Below are 8,396 nucleotides of genomic sequence, written 5' to 3'. Positions count from 1 at the left end.
GGTATTGGTTTAAAAACAGACTCATAGATCAAGGGAACAGAATAGAGAGCTCAGAAATAAACCACACATATGTGGTCAATGGGCTTCCCTGGTGGCTTAGATGGTAAAGAATATGCCTGCAATATGGGAGACCTGGCTTCAATCCCTGGGTTGGGAAGATCTTCTGGAGAGGAAAATGGCAACCCACTCCAGTATTCTTGCCTGGAGAATTCCATGGACAGATAAGCCTGGTGGGCTACAGTCCATGGGGTCGCAAAAAGTCAGACAGGACTGAGAGACTAACACACATGTGGTCAATTAATTTACAACAAAGAAGCCAATATTAGACAAGGGGAAATGACAGTTTTTTTCAATAAATGCTGTTTGGAAAACTGGAGAGCCACATGCAAAGAAAAAAATGAAACCCAATCACTTACCATCCCTAAAAATTAGGCCAAGATGGATTAAAGGCTTGAACACAAAATCTGAAATCATAAAACTCCTAAAATAAAACATAGCTGATAAACTTCTTGATACAGGCCTTGGCATGACTTTTTTGGATTTGACATCAAAAGCAAAGACAACAAAAGAAAAAAATAAACAAATGAGACCACATTAAACTTAAAAGCTTCCTTACAGCAAAAGAAAACTGTCAACAAAATGAAAAGGCAACCTACTGAATGGGGGAATATATTTGCGAGTCATAAATCTCGTAAGGGTTTGATATCCTAAATATGTGAATAACTCATACAAGTCAGTAACGAGAAAACTACAAACAATCTGATTTTAAAACAGGGCAGACGATCTGAATAAACATTTTTCCAAAGAAGACATACAGATGGCTAAAGGCCACATAAAAAGGTGCTCAACATCACTAATCATCAGGGAAATGCAAGGCAAAACCGCAGTGGCTAACACCTAACAGCTGTTAGAAAGGCTATTATCAAAAAGAAAATTTTGGTGAGGATGTGAAGAAAAAGGAACTTTTGTGCACTGTTGGTGGGAATGTAACAGGCACTGTGGAAAGCAGTATAGAGGTTCCTCAAGAAATTAGAACTACCGTATGATCCAACAATTCCTTTTCAGGGTATTTATCAGAAGAGAATGACAGCACTAACTCAAAAGGATATCTGCATCCCCATGTTCATCGCAGCATTATTACAGTAGCCAAGACATGGAAGCAACCTAAGTGTCCATCAGTGAATGAATAGATAAAGAAAATGTGGTATGTGTATATATATATGTATAATGAAACATAGTTCAGCCATAAAACAATGAAGTCTTGCCACTTGTGACAGTATGGATGAACTTTGAGGGCACTTTGCTAAGCGAAATAAGTCAGACAAAGAAAGGGAAGTACTATATGCCGTCACTTATAGTGGAATCTAACTTCCACAGCGACAACGAAAAACCAACAACGTGGCTCATAGATACAGAGAATACATTGGTAAATTGCCAGAGGTAGAGGGTGTGAGGTGGATCAAATGAGTAAAAGTGGCTAAAAGGTGCTAACTTCCAGCTGTAAAATAAGTCACAGGGAAGTAATGTACAGCATAGTGACTACAATTATTAATTACTAATACTATAATAATCAATTAAAATAACTATCATATAATAGTTATTATATTTATTATTAATATTAATAACAGTATTGTACATTTGAAAATTGCTAAGAAAATGAATCTTAAAAGATAACACAAGAAAAAAATGTAACTGTGTATGTGACAAGTGTTAACGAGACATTGTGGTAATAACTTCACAATATACCCAAATATTGAATCATTATGTTGTATATCTGAAACTAATATAATGTTGTCTGTCGATCATATTTCAATTTTTAAAACTTTGACATGCCTCTAATGACTCAGGAAAGAGATACCAAAAGTACCTCTCTCACCAGAGACTGACAGACTTAAGTACCCACAGGCGAATGGAGAGAGAGGTATGAGACTGAGAAATATTGCAAATTTAAGACGTGTGGCTAGAAAAGAACTCAAGTGTGATTGTTGATACATTGGGACTGATGGAAATTAAATGGATAAAAAGCTTACCAAACTTTGGAGAACATCAAGAACCAATAGTCTTGGGAGAGAATTGGTCTTCCCACAGAGGGCACGTGGGCCAGTGTTATAGTGGACATCTTGAATATGGCAAACTGCGTGGCAGTTTTGTAACATGCTCACCAATTCTTTGACACTTTTCTGAGCCTGTGACTGCTTTACTCAGTAGAGTATAAGTGACACTGTGTTCCTTGGTCACTAGCACACTCTTCAAGGCCTGAGCTGCCATACTGTGAGGAAGCCAAAGCCACGTAGAATTGTGGTCAGCAGTACCATCTGAGCACATACATCAGGCATCTCAGCCCAATCATGAAACATGTGAATGAAAAGCTATCTTAGAAGGGAATCCCCTACCTCAGCTGCTTGTCAGCACCCAGCTGAGAGCCCAGAAATCATGGAGCAGGCAGACCATCCCTACCATACCTCTTCTGAATTTTTGACCTACAGAATATATGAGCATGGAATAAAATTTTGTTTTATACCACTGAATTTTGAGGTGATTTGACAGGCAATAGATGTTATGGACTGAATTATGTACCCCACCCACTCCACCAGTGTAATCTCAATGCCTCAGAATTTGATTACATTTGGAGAATGGCCTTTAAAGATATGATTATGTTAAAATCGTAGGGTAGGCTTTAAATGATTAGGGTAGGCCCTAATCCAATCTGACTAGAGCCCTCAAAAGAAGAGGGTATTAGGACATACAGAGAAACTCCATGAACGCTCAGGTACAGAGGAAAGGCCACGTAAGGACACAGTGAGAAGGTGTAAGCAAGGAGGCCTCAGGAGAAATAAACCCTGCCAAACCCTGTTCTTGCACTGCTAACCTCCAGAACTAAGAGAAAATAAATTTCTGTTGTTTAAGCCACTCAGTCTATGACACTTTGTAATGGAAGCTCTGGCAAACTCAAGAAAAATCTTTCTTCCCCTGTTCCTGCCTGATCTGGCCAAATCACTGAGTGAAACTTCAAACTCCTTTTTCGCTAAGTAACCTTCATCCTCTTTTTTCTTTTTTTGGTTGTGCTGGGTCTTTGCTGTTGTGCACGGGCGTTCTCTAGCTGCAGTGAGCAGGGGCTACTCTTCTGGTTGTGGCACGCCAGCTTCTCATTGCAGTGACTTCTGTTGTTGTGGAGCACAGGCTCTAGAGCAAGCAAGCTTCAGTAGTTGCTGCATGTGGGCTCGCAGGCTCCAGAACATAGGGTCAGTAGTTATGGCACAGAGGCCCAGTTGCCCCGCAGCATGTGGGATCCTCCCAGATCAGGGATCAAACCGCCATCCCCTACATTGCAGGGCTGACTCTCAGTCACTGGCCCACCAGGGATGCCCCCTTATCATCATTCTTAACTTTTATTTAAAATCCGGGCTGAATGGCATCCTCTCACAAACTGGATTTGAGATTCAAAGAAAACCAGGGAATCTCCCCCAGTACGCGTGCAAGAGCAGAAAAATCCAGTCTGCAAAGGCAATATACCTGATATCTGATATCTGATAAAGCAGATACCCAGAAACAAGCAGGTAAAAGAGGGGAGATTCTTAAACATTTCATTTTTCTAGTCTAATAGGACTTTCTTGAGGGCCAGCTATATTCCATGTATTCTGAGAGATTGGCCTCATATGCCAATCATGAACTCTCTGTGTGAATTCAGTTGCCTCACATTGGTTTCCATGACATGAGACCCAAATAACCAAAGTGTCAAGTTGGGTTCACTGGCAGGGGACATTCATTCAGTGAGGGCCTAGACAGAAGTATGTGTGAAGACTCCTGACCCCAGCCCTTACTCCTGCACACACACAAAAAAATTGAGAACTTTGGTGAGGTCAGGGAATCTTACGTGAGCAAGTGGGCAAGATGAGTCAAAGGAACTTGAGCCATAACTGTAAACGTGATCTCATTTGTACTCATAGCCTTAAGAAGCCTGGGAAAATTTTAGTTGCAGAGAAATAAATTGAAAAGTTTGACAGAAACCTACAACAATAGCGACAAGCAGGCCAAAACCAAGAATGAACTGGATTTTTTTTTTTTAAGTCCTAAGGAAAAAAGTCCCCCTCCAAAAAGAAAGAAAGGCAAATTAAATCTGCTGGCAGTGTGTTATGAAATGGTTGACCAGGATGAAAAACATAATAAATAGAAAAACAAAAACATTGTTTCAGAAAGAAGCTGCATGGGCCAAAAAGAAAGCTCAGCTGTGACCCAGTTGCTGGTAGGAAGGGAAAAAGAGTCAGCCCTTGCTCTTTCTTAGCTTGTCAATCCTGACCGAAGCCTGATCCTAAGGCAGGTTCTAAACACACAATGGATTGGTTCTCGGATAGAATGAGAAGGAAAAATACTGGAAACCTGGCCTGGGGAGGAACTAGGAGCCAATATACCAACCAGAAACTCAGTCCTAGACAATGGCCCTGAAGCTTCTTATCCCTAATCAATGGCACATGTATTCTGATGGAGAAGCAGACATATCCTGATAGGCACATGAACCCTGATAGAAAGCAACATATACCCTGATAGCATGAACACTTAGGTAAATTGAACTATTATTCTTGAATACTTGCATCCTATGGGAGGATTATACTTCCTTATGTCATTGATGTCAGGCCAGTCCATGAGATTTCCTCCAGCCAATGAAGCATAAGCAGAAGTAGCATGTGTTATTTCCAGACAGTCACTTTGGACCCAGTGTGTGTCATTTCTCCTTTTTCTCAACCACAAGACTGGCAATGTTCCAGACAGAGGCTGTTCACAGGGTAAATACCATATGAACAAAGCTGCACTGACTTGTAATGAACGTGAAGTGTAATGAGAAATCTTTGTGTTAGAAACCACTGGGATGGGGCAGGGGATCTATTTGTTACTGCAGCATAACCTAGCTTTTTCTGACACACCCTGCAAGATCAATAGCTTTGGTAATGAGAATAGAGCATTTCTGGTCACCAGGGAGAATCTACAGGTTTCAGGGGTTGGCAGTGAAAGAGTATTATGGGAAAAACCAGGGCAATCCCCATAAGTGCAGGATCCAAGATAAGATATACACGAGACCTGGCTGGAGAGAGCAAAACATAAGAAATCCCCTGGAATAGCAAGTATATTATTAATTGCTACTCCAACTGAAAATACAAAGAACCACTGACTTCCAATAAAATAGAGATTATTTTAATGAAAAGGATTTGAGGGGATTTTGAAATTTTTTTCTTTTTGTATTTGAGTTAGATTTTGAGTCAAAAGGTAAAGTGAGGCTCAAACTGAATGAATTGAGGAAGACAGTCAAAGGGTGACAGATACACATGTACCCCTGAAACCACAGTTGGTTTTGGATATAGTCTTGAATACAGATCTACTGCAGACCCACATTCTACTTCTGCCTCTGTTATAAACTCCATCTCTAGCCCCCTATTTAAATAAATTCTTCATTGCAGCCTTGCTTTGCTTTATGCAAGTCTCTGTCTAGGGACAGGAAATCTCCTGAAACTTTGCTTGGGGGCAAGGGTATTTCCCCAGGCACACATTTCCCTTCTGTTGTCTGTCTGCCTGCTGGCTTCTCAGTGTTCCACATCAGAATGCTTCTAGGTTCACTGCCCTCTTGTGAAGATATCAGTACCATTTGGAATCTTCTCAACTCCTACCCTTGCTGGCTTTTTGTCTGGAATAGAACAGAGATTGTTGGGACCCTAGGTCACCATTCTCTGCTTGCCAGCCTGAAACTCTGCAGCCATCTTTTAGTCAGTCAGTCTGCCCCGTGCTGGTCCTGCTGAGTGAGTAACTCCTGTGCCCAGCTCTTCTCTCCAGCTGCTGAGCTGTACTCATCTCATACGGGCACATAAAAAATCAGAGTGACAGCTGGTGTGAACGAAGGGACACTCAGCCTTCAAAATGACCACAACTATTTTTCATGAGTGATCCAAAACAATAAGAAAGATGCCACCAGGTGGGTTTTGTAAGCAAGCTCAAAAATGTAACTAAAAAATGTAACTCCAAGATGGAGAAGATCCAACCTGACAGGTGTAAGAAATGGACCTGTGGTGTGATTTGTTTGACCACAGGAACCAACTGTCGACAATATTGCAGTTGCTAAAAAACTTTTAAGGAAAGGAGTTATTGATCTTACTCTAAATTGTTTTTGCCTGTCTTTATCTGGAGGAGGCTCTGGGCTCTGGCTTGTCAGGTTGAGGTTGATCCAAGATGGCTGGATTAAAACTTTAACTTGAGCAATGTCATGACGGAGAAGGCAATGGCACCCCACTCCAGTACTCTTGCCTGGAAAATCCCGTGGATGGAGGAGCCTGGTGGGTTGCAGTCCATGGGGTCGCTAGGAGTCAGACATGACTGAGTGACTTCACTTTCAAGCGTTGGAGAAGGAAATGGCAACCCACTCCAGTATTCTTGCCTGGAGAATCCCAGGGATGGGGGAGACTGTTGGGCTGCCGTCTATGGGGTCGCACAGAGTCGGACACAACTGAAGCGACTTAGCAGCAGCAGCAGCAGCAGTAATGTCGTGAAATTCGTAGAAAATTGGATGAACTATTTAAGATTAAAGGAAACGAAAGAGTCAGGAAAATCAAATGCAATGTGAGATCTTTTATTTGATCATGGGTTGAAAAAAAAAGCTAAAAAGGCATTATATGAGCATTATTTGAATAATAGGGAAATCTTATATGGTCTATATATGACATTATTAAATTTATTAAATTGCTGTTAACTTTCTTAAGTTAGTAATGATACTTTGATTTTGAAGACAATGTCCTTACTCTTAGGAGATACACATTGTCATGCTAAAATACTTAACCATAAAGTAATATGATGTTTCTAGCTTTCTTTCAAATAGCTCAGGAAAAATAAGAACTACACATATATAACATTGAGATGAAGGATACATAGGTGGATATTGTATAGGTTTTTCAACTTTTCTGCAGGTTTGAAAATTTTAAAGAGGAAATTTTATCCTGAGAAACCAAGATAAGAGGCAATTTGGGGTTTTAAAAGATGAAGAATGAAAGAAGCCAAGATTTCTGTGTTCAATTATATGAAGAACTAACTCAGAGGAAAAGAATGGGACTTCTGCAGAAAGTCTCCAGAGAGCAGAGGTAGGATCTAGGCATGGGAGAGATCAGAAAGTAGACTTTGGCTTGTAATAAAGAAAACTGTGTAATAAGACTCTCACACCTTGGTTACAGCTAGCTCTAGTAGCAGAGAGAAGGCATAGTTTTAAAAACAAGGATGTGTTTGTCACTTGATATGATCTTTGGATTTTAACTATCAGAAAATGACCAAGCAGAATCATGAGAGCTGCTCAAATTTTAACTCAAGAGCAAGAGAAGACTCCATTCACAGAATAAAAATTTAAAAAGCAGTGAAGAATTTAAAAAGCATTGAATAAGTGTCTTCCCCTGTGGTCCAGTGGCTAAGATTCCACACACCCAGTGCAGAAGCTCTGGATTTGATTCTTGGTCAGGGAACCAGATCCCACATGCCACAGCTAAGAGATCACAGAGGTAACTAAGAGTTCTCATGCTGCAACTAAGACCCAGTGCAGCCAAATAAGTAAGCAAATATTAAAAAGCAAACACACAAGCAAAAAGCATTCCTCTGCATGACTCTAGAACCTCCCCTTTCCAGGCCCTAAACATGTATTTTTAAATTATTGAATAGAACTTATTCAAAATACTGAAGCAACCTATATATGTACTAGATAATACAACCAGTGGTGTAAGAGATGATTCAACCTGATATACAGATGTTTCTTTCCCCTTTTGATTTTCTTTCATCTCTTCTCAGTAGTCAAGATGAAATGCTGAGTCTTGGAGTTTTATATCTTCAACTTCTCCCCAGAACCTTCAGCAATCTATAACACTTAACTGAAGATTGACTAAAAACTATTTTTTAATTTAATCTGTATTGATTTTAATGGTTACCTTCTTTTAAAAGCAACTTTCCTGGATTTCCATTACATATTTTTTCATTTTAAATAAATGTATTAAAGTTTGAAAAGTTGAATCAACTAAAAAAATCATACCTATATGATTTGGAACTATACTGATTTGGACAAAAAAAAAATGTGCAGGGAATATTTCAATGTTTGGAGTTGAGGTAAACATTGGAAGAGGTTTTCTTTCTCTCCTCTGTAATTGAAATGCTAGATGTCAATCACTCCCAAACAAGACTTATCTTTATGGAGAGTTGCCTCCTTTGACCATGAGCTTCTGAAAGTCTCCAGTTTTGATATGGACAGATGACATCTTTTCCCATGGGATAAAGCTATGAAAGTAGTCTGTCTTCATGGTTTCTTTATTCACTCTCCTGAAACTTCTGCAACTTCCCTTGAATTGCATTTTTTTTCTGCACTCTGGTCTTCAGCTCTTCTGTTG

Source organism: Bos javanicus, chromosome 8 (assembly GCF_032452875.1).
Source record: "Bos javanicus breed banteng chromosome 8, ARS-OSU_banteng_1.0, whole genome shotgun sequence".
In the NCBI taxonomy this organism is placed as follows: domain Eukaryota; kingdom Metazoa; phylum Chordata; class Mammalia; order Artiodactyla; family Bovidae; genus Bos; species Bos javanicus.
Note: the sequence above shows the minus strand (reverse complement) of the source record.